This window comes from Myotis nattereri (genome assembly GCF_964212035.1).
Source record: "Myotis nattereri genome assembly, chromosome: 3".
NCBI lineage: Eukaryota > Metazoa > Chordata > Mammalia > Chiroptera > Vespertilionidae > Myotis > Myotis nattereri.
The window spans coordinates 9,120,182-9,134,305 of record NC_138077.1 but is presented as its reverse complement, the minus strand read 5'-3'; the positions used below and the strand labels follow the sequence as shown (position 1 = coordinate 9,134,305).

Below are 14,124 nucleotides of genomic sequence, written 5' to 3'. Positions count from 1 at the left end.
AAGTCTGTCTTCCATCATTTTCCCATTGGTAGCCCCTGAATCCCCTCCTCTACTTGGGGACATCCCCTTGGCTGGGTCCCCCTTCCTAAGGCAGAGGCCAGACATGGAATCCCTGTCCTCTCTCAGCCAGGGCCCATGTGAGGCACACATGAGGCCTCGCCTTGAAAGAGAAATCTGAGAAAGCAGGTGCCCGGCAGAACCCATTCCTGAAAAGGGAGGAAAGGGAGATGATGGAGACCTGGGTGCCGCGAGGTGACAGTAGGCAGGGGACTCGCGTGCAGCACCAGCTCCATGCATGTGATCCACAGGAAAAGGGCTATTGTGACTCGCTCTCAGCCTCACAGACGTGATGAGACACTTCCTGACATCCTTGCTAAGTTCCTGTCCTTACAGAAATCAACTCACCCTAAGTGCGCTGACACTCGGAGAGGGAGAGAACTTGTGTGCACTGTGACTAACCAAGAAAACCCAGAAGGAATCGATGTACGTGCGCTGCCCGGAAGTGAAGGCACAAAATACAATGCAGCGTTCAAACTTACTCTCCAAACACCTCTTTCTAACTCTACAATGTTGGAAGAGGGCCTAATTCAATGTCACCCACCACTGAATTATCGTTAGTTATGATATGCTCTAGATTTACAAGCTGAACACAATCCTTGCTTCATTTAATTCACGACAACAGTCTAGTTCCTAAGCCTGAGGAAAACACAGAAGGATCGCCTGGACTCTGGAGTCTCGCCATTTCTCACAGAGTCAGACCCATCACTCCACCCCCACCCCCGCAACCCAGACCCTGCCCGCTGGCCCACCTTCCTCCGTCCTGCACCTCACCTCTTCCAGTAGAGCAACCAGGTCCACACGGAGGGGACAGGATGCTTGGTGCCAAGTGCTGGCCTCTTGTGGATCTTAAGCAGCCATGAAGTGACGTGGCATCACTGTATTTAGCCCAGGACTGCACACAGGTGCTATTTCTTGAACAACCAACTGCGTGGCCCTTAAAACACGTAGAACGTACTGTTTTACTCCTACAAACAGCAGTCTTCTAGAAATGGAAGGAAGCTTGGAAACCACCAACGCAACACACAGGGAACCTGCGGCAGAGCCAGGAAGCGAGGTGCCCGTGAGGTCAGGGCTGGGATTAAATCCCCAGGTTCCTAAACCCAGGGAAATTCTTCTGATTGCTCTCTACCACACAGCTTATAAAACCGCATTCTCTCCAATGTTTAAATCCTTTAAGCCTCCACAGTTGAATCACATATTTTTCATTTTATTTGGTTGCTTTTCTGAAACTTCCAGAATTTTTAAATTATTTCATTTTTATCAAGATGTAGTTATAATTGTTACTTCTGACCGTTATGGACGCTGTTACTACTTAAGACAGTGGTTCTCCACCTTGGCTGCACATTAGAATCACCTGGGAATCTTGTTAAAATCCTGATTTCTGGGCCTCATCAAGGTGGAGAACCACTGACTTAAGAGAATGTGTTTCAATTACCCATCACGTGAAAGGGGTTAAAATGATGGTGGTGGGACAGAGCCATTTTTTCAGGTTAATTTACTGTTTTCAAGAGATTCACTTAATCTATTGCACTGTGTAATTTTAGAACAATTCTGGGTGTTTAGTGAATGTTTCTATTCTATAAAGGAAAGCATGGAACTTTGGAGATAACAGACATATGGGCATAAATATATGCCTGGTGCACCAGCACAATGGAAGGGGGTGCTGAGGCAGAAAAGCACTAGTTTTCAGAGGCCAAGAGCCCCAATTTGGATTCCACCATTTACTACCAACATAAAAAGTAAGAAAGAGGTATTCATTCATTCAACAAACATTGCTGAGTGTCTGCTATCTGCCAGGCGTTCTGTTCCCTAAGGACAGAGACGGAGCAAGACCCATCTTCTTGGCAGGCTGATGGGAGGATGGCAGGGAGACAGTAGGGACAGCAGGGCACACAGTGGGGTGAAGAGGTGAGCGTACAGAGGCGTGCCGCCCAGGAGACAGCTGAAGGGTTGGCAGGAGAGGAGGGTCCTGGAAGGACTCTGATATGGGGGCAGTTACAAGCTTCTGAGCAAAAGGGTGACTAACCTGTCCTTCATTTAAGCCTCTGTTTTGGCTGCTGGTCAAGAACAGACAGGAGGAGAGGAGACCTGTGAGGAGGCAACTCAGGAGAGCCCGGCAAGTCTCCTGATCAGTAAGAGCAGATGATGGTGACCCCATGTAAAGTGACCATCTATGGTTAGCATGAGGAGCAAACTAGAATACACTGGTTCCACCATGCCTGACACAGAGGAAGAGCATAATAAATGTAGCTAACTACTGTCCAGCTCTCCCAGGAAGTTGCTGATCTGAAAAGTAGGGGTAATGAAACCTCCATGTGAGATCTGTGAGGACTCCTAGTTAGTGCCTGTTGTAGCAAACAGAGGTTTAACGTTTACATCTGTCTGTGTGTTTACAAAGATCTTATAGACCACATACAGGTATAGATAAATACTCTGCACATCACACACTGGGAAGAAATGATCTGCAGATCCAAACAGAGCCCAGTATAAAATGGTAACGTCCATAACTGAAGCATCGCCCTCGAACCCGCTGGCTCTCAGCATCAGCACAGCTCGGAGTCCTAAGGGCAGTCCCTCTCACTCCCTCCAGCCCCCTCCTCTCCAGACCCAACCCATCACCAACCCTGCTGGCTCGACCGCAAGAAACTGCACTTTGCTCTCTGCTCTCCAGCTTCTCCACCTGCTCCCCTCACCCTCCTCATCCTTTTGCTTCAAACTCTTCCTGTGGTGCATGAGAGCCTGAACAGCCAGCCACACGTGTCTCTCAAAGTCACCTTCCACTGCACTCCCCATTAATGACGACTGGACAAAGGCAACTGGCCCCACCTGAGCTCTTCCAACCAGCAGGGGTCCTGCAAGCTGTCCCTTCCGCCTGAAATGTCCTTGTCTCCTCTCCTGACACGAGAGCTCCTTCTGGCCTCAGCACAGCACCCTCTCCGGGAGGCCTTCCCGGAATGCCAGGCCTCCAGTCGGAGCAGCCCTCTGACACCATCCACCGCAGCCCCGTTTCTTCACTCATCCCACGGACATTAATTTTGAGGTTATATTATCTGCCTTTATCCTTGCTTAGTCTCCCCCACTGGAATGTTGGCTCAAAGAGGCAGAGAGCTCCTCCTTCCCTGTGTCTCTCCACAGTGACACAGAGAGAAGGCACTTGTGAAATCTGTCCACTGCAGGGCAGAGGGAACAGGAATTGTGCCCAGAGCGATGCAAACCCGCTCTCCCTCCACCCTCCCACCACCCTGCCACCACCCGACGATGGACTGAAGGCAAGGTCAAGGAAGGGCGTCCACATTTCATCACATCTGTGGAACCACGGAGAAAATTGTAGTATTTCCAAACTCCCAACCTAAAAAAATCAAATGATCACAAACAATGCAAACCGACATGCAAGGAAGGTATTTTATAATTTCAACAGACAACTTGCAGTGAATGCTGCTGCCCCCTAGGTGCTCGCTCATCCCTGGCCCATAGCAGCAGCTCCTGTCCTCCCCCGGGGGTGGAGGAGTTGTCCAGGATGCAACACTGGCATTTCCTGCCAGATCCTTAAGACAAATTAAGCACAAGTCTTGCTAGTCCTCTGAGCAGTACCAAATTTGGTGAGTAAAGGTGACAACATCTAATTAAGTTAATAATACTGTTAGGGACACATGAATTTTTTTAATTAAAAAAAAAATGCCATTTCCACATGTATCTTTCTGTAAGAGTGCCCCAAGGCATGTTGAGCACCATAAACTAATAAGACACTAGATCCCAAATCCTAGAGCACAATGCCCAGCTTCCTGACCGAGACACATTATTTTCATTTTAGATCCTAAGTGAATCAAGCTGCCCAGGTGTTAGCAAAGTCCTGCCTGGCTCCTGGGGCTGTGTCCCCCTGCTCCTCTAGCTGTGCCCTCTCACCTTCTCAAGGACTTTGCTCTTCAATTACCCTCTTTCCCAGCACCCTATATAATAAGAGGCTAATATGCAAATCAACCAAACAGCAGAACGACTGGTTGCTATGACACGCACTGACCACCAGGGGGCAGACGCTCAACACTGGGTCTCTAGTATTATACAGTGGGGCCTTGACTTACGAGTGTCCCGACTAATGAGTTTTTCGAGATACGAGCCGTCTCTCGGCTGATTTTTTGCTTTGAGTTGCAAGCTAAAATTCGGGTTACGAGCCAGTTTCAGATACCCCACCGCTAGTTGGCGCAGCGAACGTCACAGTGAACGCCACAACATCAGCCCAGCATCACGTGTCTCACTCGTTCACTTTAAGATTTGACATATGAGTAATTTCAGTTACGAGCGCCATCATGGAACGAATTAAACTCGTAAGTCAAGGCCCCACTGTATATTTGTCCTCCTCTACGGGAGTGTTCCTATTAGCCCATAAACATGCTATAAACACTCTCATTTAAAAAATAAAAAAACTCCAGAGACCCCTCCCCCACCCCCCCAGCTACTGTCCCATTACTCTGTCCCTTCTCAGCCAAACTTGTAGAGTCCTGTCTACTGGATGTTCTTGCTTCCTCACTCCCACCCCCTCTCCCCACCACAAGGCCATCTGCCTCTCATCAAACCCAAGCAATCCTTCACTGAAAGGGCCGGAACTACCCAGCCCTCAGCCCTGGTTCCAGGCCACTACAGGGCAGAGGGAACAGGAAGTGTGCCCAGAGCGATGCAAACCCGCTCTCCCACCACCTCCTTCTACAGACCCCTTCCAGTGGGTATTGCTAGATCCTCTGTCTTGTGGACTCCTGGCCAAAGGCCCTAGGCTCAGTCCTCGTCCTCCTGCTCTCCAGTCTCTACACCCACTGCCCAGTCTGTGATTTCAAGTACCTGAGATAAGCAAATCACGGCCACATTTACATATTCTTGAAGTCAACCTGAAATTATCCAAGCACCTGCACTCGGTGACTAACCACAGAAGTAACAAGCAAAGTAAACCCTCTTTAGTCCTGCTGCTGAGGTACATTTTGGGCACTTTACATGAGCTCAGTTTATGCACCCAGCCACCCTGGGACACAAGCTGCTAGTCTTCCTCCTAATTCACAGGCAAGAAAACCAAAGCCCAGAAAGATTACACAGCCTGCTCAAAATCACACATCTGGCACGGGGTGGGACGAGGAGCCGCCTGCACGCCCCAGCTCTGGTCTGCGGGGACAGCTGAGGAATGGCCTCCCCAGTGTGCACAGACTTCCCCACCTCTGGCCAGGCAGCTGTGCCGCCAACAACCCTGGGGTCATTCTGGAATGCTCCTTCTCACAGAGTCTATTGGCCATCCTGATGGGCCCGCCGGCTGAACAGGCCACATTCCTCAGTGCTAAGGGCGTGCCCCACATCCTAACTCCTGGGAAAATGGAGTGCCTGGAATTGGAGGTGTGTCACACGGCTCTGCACCTGCACATTCAACTCAGCTGCTCCTCTTGGAGGTATGACAGGACAGCGTAACTGTCAGCGAGTCGGTCAGCAAGTCCCTTCAGGACCGGAAACCTTTCCTTAACACCTGACAGCGAGAACGAGAAAGCATGCAGACTTGCTGACTGGGCCTGGCAGCTGGGACGACACCCCAGGGACAACAGTGCTGCTGTCTCAGAAACGCTCAGTGACAGCACAGCGGACAGCACCTCAGGCAGCGCGGCACCACAGCAAAGGCTGACTTGGAAGAACTGGGTTCTCAACATGAAGACATTTAGAATTACTTTATTTTACTTCACTCACATTTTCCTTTTATGGAAGCACAGGAGTCGTCTGACTTGAAAAGTTTGTACTTGCAGTGAGTAGAGGAAAGGCTAAGTGATAAGAAAGCACATGCCAGTCTAATTGGCAACACTTTCCTGCTAATAGTACAAACAGTAATGCTGCAACTTACCGATGGTGGCATCGGATCTGGCCAACTCTGCCCTGGTCTGAGCGCTGCGTGGTCTCGGATACCCTTGTTGTTCCCCTCCCGCCTGTGGCAGGCAGGGGGGAAGGGCCTCGGAAACAGGTGCTCAGGGAGGTCCTGCCTTTGCCACTTATTTGTGGCCTCTCTCTGCCTAGTTTTACCCACAGAAGACAAACAATAATGCCGACTTTTTGGACTTTCGTGAGAATTGCATTAATATAAGCAAAATGCTTAAGCTCCTCACGAATGTTAGCTACGTAACAGCCAGAACAATTCTCTGTAAAGATAAATCAGATCATGTCACTCCCTCATTCAAAATTCTCTAAGCCAACTAGGAAGGAAGGGAGGGAAGGAAGGAGGAAGAGAAGGAGGGAGGAAGGCAGCCCTCCCAAGGCTTCCTATCACACTGAGGTAGGTGAACATCTAAATTCCTCACCTCAGCCCTCGCTGCCCCAGGGGCACTTCCTGCCAGTGACCTCCCTGCGCAGTACCCATATGTATTATACCTTTGAAAGATGCCACCCAGAGCTGCATTTCCCCAAACACGGGGTTGTCACCAGCGCAGTACAATCGGTTGGACACAAAGCTTTGACTCCAGAGTTCCTGCTGCCCGAATGCGGCTGCCGGGGCAGCACCCAGCTCCCTCCATACTTTGGGCTCCCTCTCAGATCCCACACACACTGCCCAGCCTGGCACTTGGGACTTTATGTTCCCTCCTTATAATGTGAACCCCATGAGGGCAGGAACTATTTTTGCTGTGCAAGCTCCCACGCCTCCAGGGTCCAGAACAATACCTGGTAAATACCTGTGGGGTGACCCGAAAATAAGACAAAACCAACCTAGAGGCAGGCAGGCACCTCTGAGCTCCTTCCACCCCTTCCCTGCTTACCTTCCGCTTCATCCTATCACAAGGACGGAAACCTAAAGCCAAAGCGGGCTCTCTTTGTACCCTCCTAGAACACCTTGCACAGGTCCCGGTGGAGATCAGCCAGCGCACTCACAGAGCACACAAAGAGGTGACGATACCCATGGTCCGGGCCCAATCGTGAGCTCTGCAGCAAGGCCACGGGAAGACCTGCTGGCCACTGCACGTCCCCTCTCCGCACTCCACATGAAAGGAACATGGCCAGGAACAGTCACTCAAGGAACAAGGGAATCATAATGACTCCAACATACAACGTGTAAGTGAAATTCTCACCGCGGCCTTTCCTACCTCACATATTATAAACATATTTTTAAAAGGGTGTGTTTTTTTTAAATCACCATTTCTATCACAAATTATAGATTTGGAAATTTGCATTTTAGAAAGTTAACACCAACCCCTCCCCCCCCCCAAAAAAAACAAAACAAAACCATCAAGTTTTCCAATAAAATTGGACCTCTCTAAGCTCTTCTCAGTTTCACACTAAAACTGATAAATTTTCTTCAAGTTTTTAATAAGTTGGTAAGTTCACCTACTAAACTCCAAAGTGTACGTTCTAGTGATCTTGTACCTATTCAAATAATATGATTTGGTTCTAAGTACTGACAAGGCTTGTCACAACATCCAAGGGGATATAACCCAGCTCTTAATAAGCCTTATAGCTAAGGAATTTTGATGATTAATAAAAAGTGATTACCAGGCTTTGCTTGCAGCTATGCATAAAATGTTCACTGTGGCGCTGTCTGTTATAGCAAACACTGAAAACGATATTGAAACACATGTACGACTGTGTGTACACTATTTTGACTATTGCGGGAAGAATACACAATCACAGCAGGTGGAGGAAGCTGAGCTACTGGGTATGGGGTGGAAGGAGGTTTCCTTGTCTTTTTTCTTTGTACCTTTAGAATGTACTGTGTGCATACTTATATATTTAAATCTGCAAAAAAATTAATGCTAGACATTTAAAAAATTTATAACTAAAATTATAAATTTTATTTTTAAGCTGTGATGCTACAAAAGTGATTAATAAAACACACTGCCAGCTTTGGAGCTTTTTAAAATCTCTGCCTAGCTTGTCCTTCACTGTGTCCCCTGCTGAAAGCAGGGAGGGCCTAGTGCACAGACAGCATAGTACTTGGTAAATATTATGGATAATAATGAACTACGTTTGTCTGACTCACTCACAGACAAATGTCAGCCTAAAGAACTTTCTTCTTCCAAAAATCGAAAAGCAGTTGAACTGCTATCACCACATGTGAGTTCACAAAGGAACGAATTAGCCTGTGCGCCCAGAAGTTTTGCCGATGACGTCATTAGCTAATTCTCTCATCCCTCCCAGGACTGACTTCCTGGGCACATCGCACCTCAAGACACGCGTCATGCATTTCCCAGAGCTGGACCAGTTTCCTCTTCCCCTCTGCCCCCTGCAGCAAGGCCTCCTCTCTTCCCTTTCAACTACATCTTCAAATTGGTTGAGGATGTCGCTGAAGGCGTTGTCTGGGGAACCCTCTGGTATCTAACAGGCATTACTCAAAGCCAAGGCACTCCTTTCCAAGCTCGTGCTGAGTCCTTGGCCTGCACCTCGGGGCAGAATGGGGCACCCAGCTCAGAGCTCTCATCACCTATTTACCACGCCACCCACCGTTGAGGGTGCCCGTGAGAGAGGACCGAGCCCTCCGGAAGAGCCCTGCACAGAGGGGCAGCTAAGTCTCTTCCCCAGGGCAGAGCAGCATCAGCGACCCTTTCTCCCTCTCCCTGTCCTCTCTGGGAACCCTCAGCAGGCAGAGGGGAAAGCACTCCCCGGGAACTGACCCGAAGACAGCCCAGTGTTTGGGGACATGCGGCTCTGGGTGGCATCTCCCAAAGGTATAATACATACGGGTAAATTTAAGAGGGAACGAAAATGTTTAAATATTTCTATTTAAATAATTCTATTCCCAAAACTTAACGACAGGTTGATCACCTTAATGGGAGCGCTAAGCGTCCAGAAGCAGGTGTGACGCCAGCCCACGTTTCGTTATAGGCGCTTTGAGGATGGAACGCTAGCCTTCATCGGTTTGGGTAAGGAGGAAATAAAACGCCGTTATCATACGGAAAACCAACACGGGCTGGCTAAAAATACTCCCTGCGAACCGAGCAGAGTGGTGCGGGAGACGTCTCCCCCGGACAGCCCGGGGCGGGGACACATTTCAGGGTAACCGACGCGTACCTCGGGGCTCCATGGACCCCTTCCCTCGGACCCTCCGCCGCCCGGTGCCTTTCCTACTGCAGATGCGAACGCGTCAGAAGTCACCCCGGGCCCCGGGACGCCCCAGATGCCTCCGGTGCGCTCCCGGCGTCCGGCACCGCGGGAACTTCCCCACCGGCGCCCGCGGCGCAGGGCATCCCGCGGACACCGCGCCCTCGGAGCGCGCAGCCTCACCCCCGACTCGGCGGCCCCTCGCCCAGGGCCCGCTCCCCGCCCCGCGGCGCAGGGCGTCCCGCGGGGACACGGCGGACGCGGGGCCAACCTCTGCGCAGTCTCGTCCTGGGGGCGCATCCTCATCCTGGGGCGCAGCCTGGCCCCGGAGCGCAGCCGCATCCCCGCGCGAAGGCGTCCTCCCCGGGACAGAGCCTCGGCGCCGACGCGGCGCTCGCAGGGTGGGGACGGGGCTGTCCCCGCAGTCGGCGCCCCTCCCCGGGAGCAGCTTCACCCGGGGCGCAGCCTCACCCGGGGATGTAGGCCCCCGCCCCTCGGGCACCGCCGCCTCCCAGGGCGCAGTCTCCCCTCCATTCCGGGGGCGCAGCCTCGTCCCGAGGCGCAGTCTCCCCTCCACCCTAGGCGCAGCCTCCTCTTGGGCGGCGCAGAGCATCCGCGCAGACCGGCGCCCCGGGAGGAGACCGGGCCGTCCGGGCGCAGCCTCCCTCCGCGGGCAGCCCGGCCCGCAGCCCCTCCGACCCCCCGCCGGTGGCACCGGGTCTCGCCGGAGCCCCACACCCGGCCCGGCCTCCCCACCTGCCCGGCGCGCTGACATACACGCGGCTCCCGCGGTGGGCGTCCGCCGGCGGTGTCAGACCCTCGCCGCCCCCGCCTCACCTCAGCCGCCCGCCGCTCCGGTCGGCGCGCCTCGCCGGGGCTCTCACGGCTCGGCTGCCCTGGGCTGCGGCGCGCGGGCCGTGGCCTGGCGCGGCCCCGAGCGCGCCCCCGTGCGGGCCTGACAGGCCGCTGCCTCCGCCCCCGCCCCGCCCCCGCCCTCGGCGCCGGCTCCGCCCCCCGCTCCCCGCCGCGCGCACGCCGGGGGCGACGCCGTGACGTAGGACGTGCGCGGGCGCCGAGCCGAGCTCCGCTCTAGGTCCGAGGACGACCCCGAGCGCCAGCCGAGGCAGGGGCGGGGAGGGGGTGCCCCACGGGGCTGCGGGGCCTCGGGCGGGGGCCGAGGGCTCCAGACGGAGATCTCCGCAGGGCCCGCTGGGATCGGGCGTTCTAACGCATTCCGACCGGTCCACCAGCCCTGGGTGTGCATTACGAAACCGGGGTCCCCCAGTGACAAGCGGGCTCCCCTGTTTCAGTGAAGCACTTTCGGTGACAGCAGAGGCAAGCCCAAATGTCCGAAGTGAAGGTGGTTATTGCACTGGTTGGTTCCGACAGTAAAGGCGTTTGAAAGCCTTTTTACGGTGCATGCGATAGACTTACTCCTGCATCCGTGGTGCACGGTTAGACCTAGAAACGTGTACCTGCGGCGAGCATATGTGGAAATGCACTTCCGAGGACCAGAATAACTCAAGACTGCAATTCTATTCAGACGGAACATAAAGGTTAACAAGGAAAACTAGAGTTCTTGAACACGGGTCCTGTAATAAGGCGTGAGCAGTTCGTTTTTTGGTGCTTTACTAGGAGAACTCAAGGAGGTCAACCTTAAAAATAAAATTGCCACTTACCTTGCCGTGGAAAATGAGTTTATTCGGGAATAGCAGAGGTGTTGCAGCTCGAGACTGCAAATTCCCAGGCACAATAGGCAAGTCCAGAGAACAAAGGAGGGGAGTGTTACTTTATAGAGAAAAAGGAGGAAGCTGGGAGGGGCAGTTATGAGCAAAAGTCCATTCAAGGACAGCAAAGGTGGCTTCTCTTTGGCTGAGTGTGGTGGTCTTTCATTGGCTGGGCTGTTGTTGGGCCAGGAGAAAACCTTCCTCCTGCCTCTGTGGTCAAATGTGCTTTTTTTATTTTTATTTTTTTAATTACATTTTTTAAAATATATTTTTATTAATTTCAGGGAAAGAGGGATAGAAACATCAGTGATGAGAGAGCATTATTGATCGGCTGCCTCCTCCAGGCCCCACAGAAGCGATCAAGCCTGTAACCCAGGCATGAGCCCTGACTGGGAATTGAACCATGACCTCCTGGTTCACAGGTCGGCACTCAAACCACCGAGACACATGGCCGGGAAGGACAAGGTAACTTCTTCCTGCTGGAGTCTGCAGATGTCAGTGAGTATGGTACATGAGAGCTCCCCCTTCAGAGCTTCCCCACCCCGATTTTAATGAGGTTTCCTTTATTCGTTTTTACAGGGGATGGACAGAGTGGGTAGGGCCTGGCCAGCCTGGTGCCGGGTGGGGACAGGGAGGGCACAGGCTAGACTCCAAAATCAAGTCCAGTCCAGCTGCAGCCAATTCTCAACTGAGGGGGCTTAGGCATCTCTCAGGACCCCTGCCTGTTTCCTCGTGTGTGAGATAGAGAAGAGGAGACACACACGGGTAGAGAGCCCAGTGTAGAGCCCGGGACGTGGTCAGCGTGCCATCAGTGTTAGCTTCTCTTATTCAGGAGTCGTGTGACATTTGAACATGACAGAGAAGCTCAGTGATCCAGAGCATAAATTAACCACAGGGGAAAGTGTTGCAACAGGCCAGTCACCTGCTTCAGGTTGCTGTCTGAGGGAAAGGAAAAACCTGTCCTTGCGGTCAGCCAGTGAACAAGCAAGCCCTTGACCCTGCCTGAGGGCCAACCGCCAGCTGCAGTATCAGAGGGCCACTAGTTGACAAGTAAGTAAAAGTGAAGACTCCTGGGACATCCTCGGATGGGCCATGAGTCACCCACCATCAGCAGGCTGGCCGGGGTTGTTCTCATGGTGGCAAAGCTCTGTGCACAGGGCTTTTCCAACCTCTGCACCATGTTTACCAAGGTCCCTTTGGCCCAAAGCAAGTCGCAAAGGGACACGTGACCCACCCTGTGGCCATCTTTGACTGGCCCTCATTTAGTGTTATTTAACTCAGGGACTGCCCTTCAGTCGGAGCTGCAGGTGTGGATCTCATCCTCTCCCCAGCAGCAGTAGAACAGATGTGATGTGACCAGGCCCTCCATGCTGGTGGCTTGTTACACCTCACCAGTGTCTGCTCTAAAGCTAATGCACCTGCTGAGATGAGATGCTGGTAGCTTAGATCAGGTGGTAACATGGAAGTGGAAAGAGTTAGGGTGTTTTTGGAAACAGACTCAATAAGACGTAGTGATAGACTGGGTGAAGGGGTGTAGAGGGGGAAGGATCAAGACTCGCCCAGCATTCTGGCTGCATGTGTAGGAAGTGACATAACAAGGTGGTAGAAGAGTGAGAGATGACGGGGGAGAAGCCAGGAGACCCTTCTGGCTGTGCTGAGTTTGCGATGCCCATCAGTATCCGATGGCTGTGTTAGGAAGAGAGCGGAATGTGAATGATTGGTGTCCAGGGAAGAGAAAGATGCTGAACACCAATTTGAGAGCCATGAAAACAAAAGCAATCACCTAAATAGGAGAGAGAAAAGAGGAGAACTTGGACCCAGACCTGGAGAACACCAACCATTAGAGTGGAACACATGGGGAGCGAGCAGACGAGACCAAGAGAACCCAGGAAGGTTCAAGGGGCCCAACGGGAAGGGGTGTTTCAAGAAGAAAAGATAAGTCAGTAAAATGATAGAAGTCTAAAGTGAGGACAGACAATCCATTGGATGTGGCAACGCAGAGGTCATGGTGACTTTGATAAATTCTGTGGAGTGCTGGGGACAGGATTGGCTGAAAGAGCAAACACTCCCCATCATGTATTGTGAGGCTAACATAACCGAAGGGAAAAGACATATACTCTCATAAACCTATGTAAATCTTTTTAAAAATCCTAAACAGAACATGAAGCAAACCAAATTCAAGTAATACATAAAATGATAACAAGGATATATGACCAGGTTGGATTTACCCAAGAATATAATTCTGTTTTAACACTTAAAAATCTATGAGTGTGAATCACTGCATCAGGAGATCAAAAAACACCTGTGTAATCATCAGTAGATGCAAAAAAAGTTTTGAAGACCACCCAGCACCACTCATGTTGAGAAAAGCAAGCTCTTAGGAAACCAGGAATAGAAGGGAACTTCCTTAACCTGATCAAGGTTGCCCACAAACACCTACAGCAAACACCACACCAGTGTGAAATGTTAGGAACATCCCCTTGACATCGGGAAGAGAAGAAGGATGTTCAGCATTGCAATGGAGCCTAAACAACAGAGCACCAACAGCAACGGGATAAAATGTACCAAATTTGGGAGAGGGATAAAAAAAGTCACAAGTAATAGGATTACATATGCAGAAAATTAAAAATAACCTAAAGCTAATTTGTTAGATTTAATAAAAATCTAGCAAGATTACTGAGTATAAAATCAACACACACACACCCCTACACATCAAGAACAAACAACATGTAATTTAGAAAAATGATCCTGTTTACAATAGCAACAAAAGCATGAGTTAGGAAGAATACATCTAACAAAAGAAGTGTATGATCATTAAGGAGAAAATATTTTTTTTAAATGACTGAGAGCAGGAGAATGTAGAGACACAGTATTTGAATAGATAAGAAGGCCTCAGGGCCACAGATGTCATCTCTCCCTAAAATTACCTATAGAGTCGATGGAATTCTGACCAACATTCCAACAGGAATTTTTATTCAAGTTGACTGGTTCTAAAATATGTAACAGGAAGGCAAATGGCCTAGAAGAGCCAAGACACTCCTAAGGAAAAAGAGGGTATGGGACTTGCACCCGCAAAAATCAAGACAAACTTTTAGTTGTAGTAAGTCAAGCCATTTGTTATTGGCTCAAGGATGGACACACTGACGAATGAAACAGCAGAAAGGCCAGAAACAGACCACACATTTTTCTATATATGACAGACGAGGCACTGCAGACCAGTAGGAAAGGAACCGCTTCAGGCTTCAGTACGTGACGGCAGAGAACTTGTTTCTCCATTTGGCATTTGGCGGGGGGG

At 51.1% G+C, this 14,124-nt stretch overlaps 1 protein-coding gene across 1 annotated transcript in view; it reads right to left on the bottom strand.

Annotated features, from left to right (window-relative positions):
* The window catches only part of ADARB1 (adenosine deaminase RNA specific B1), a gene marked incomplete at its 5' end in the record, with an annotated part of 102,369 nt that extends 92,292 nt beyond the window's left edge, over positions 1–10,077 (bottom strand). Inside the window, one exon of the mRNA XM_081086984.1 lies at positions 9,940–10,077. The remainder of the gene's footprint in view (positions 1–9,939) is intronic.
* Between the last annotated feature and the right edge of the window lie 4,047 nt (positions 10,078–14,124).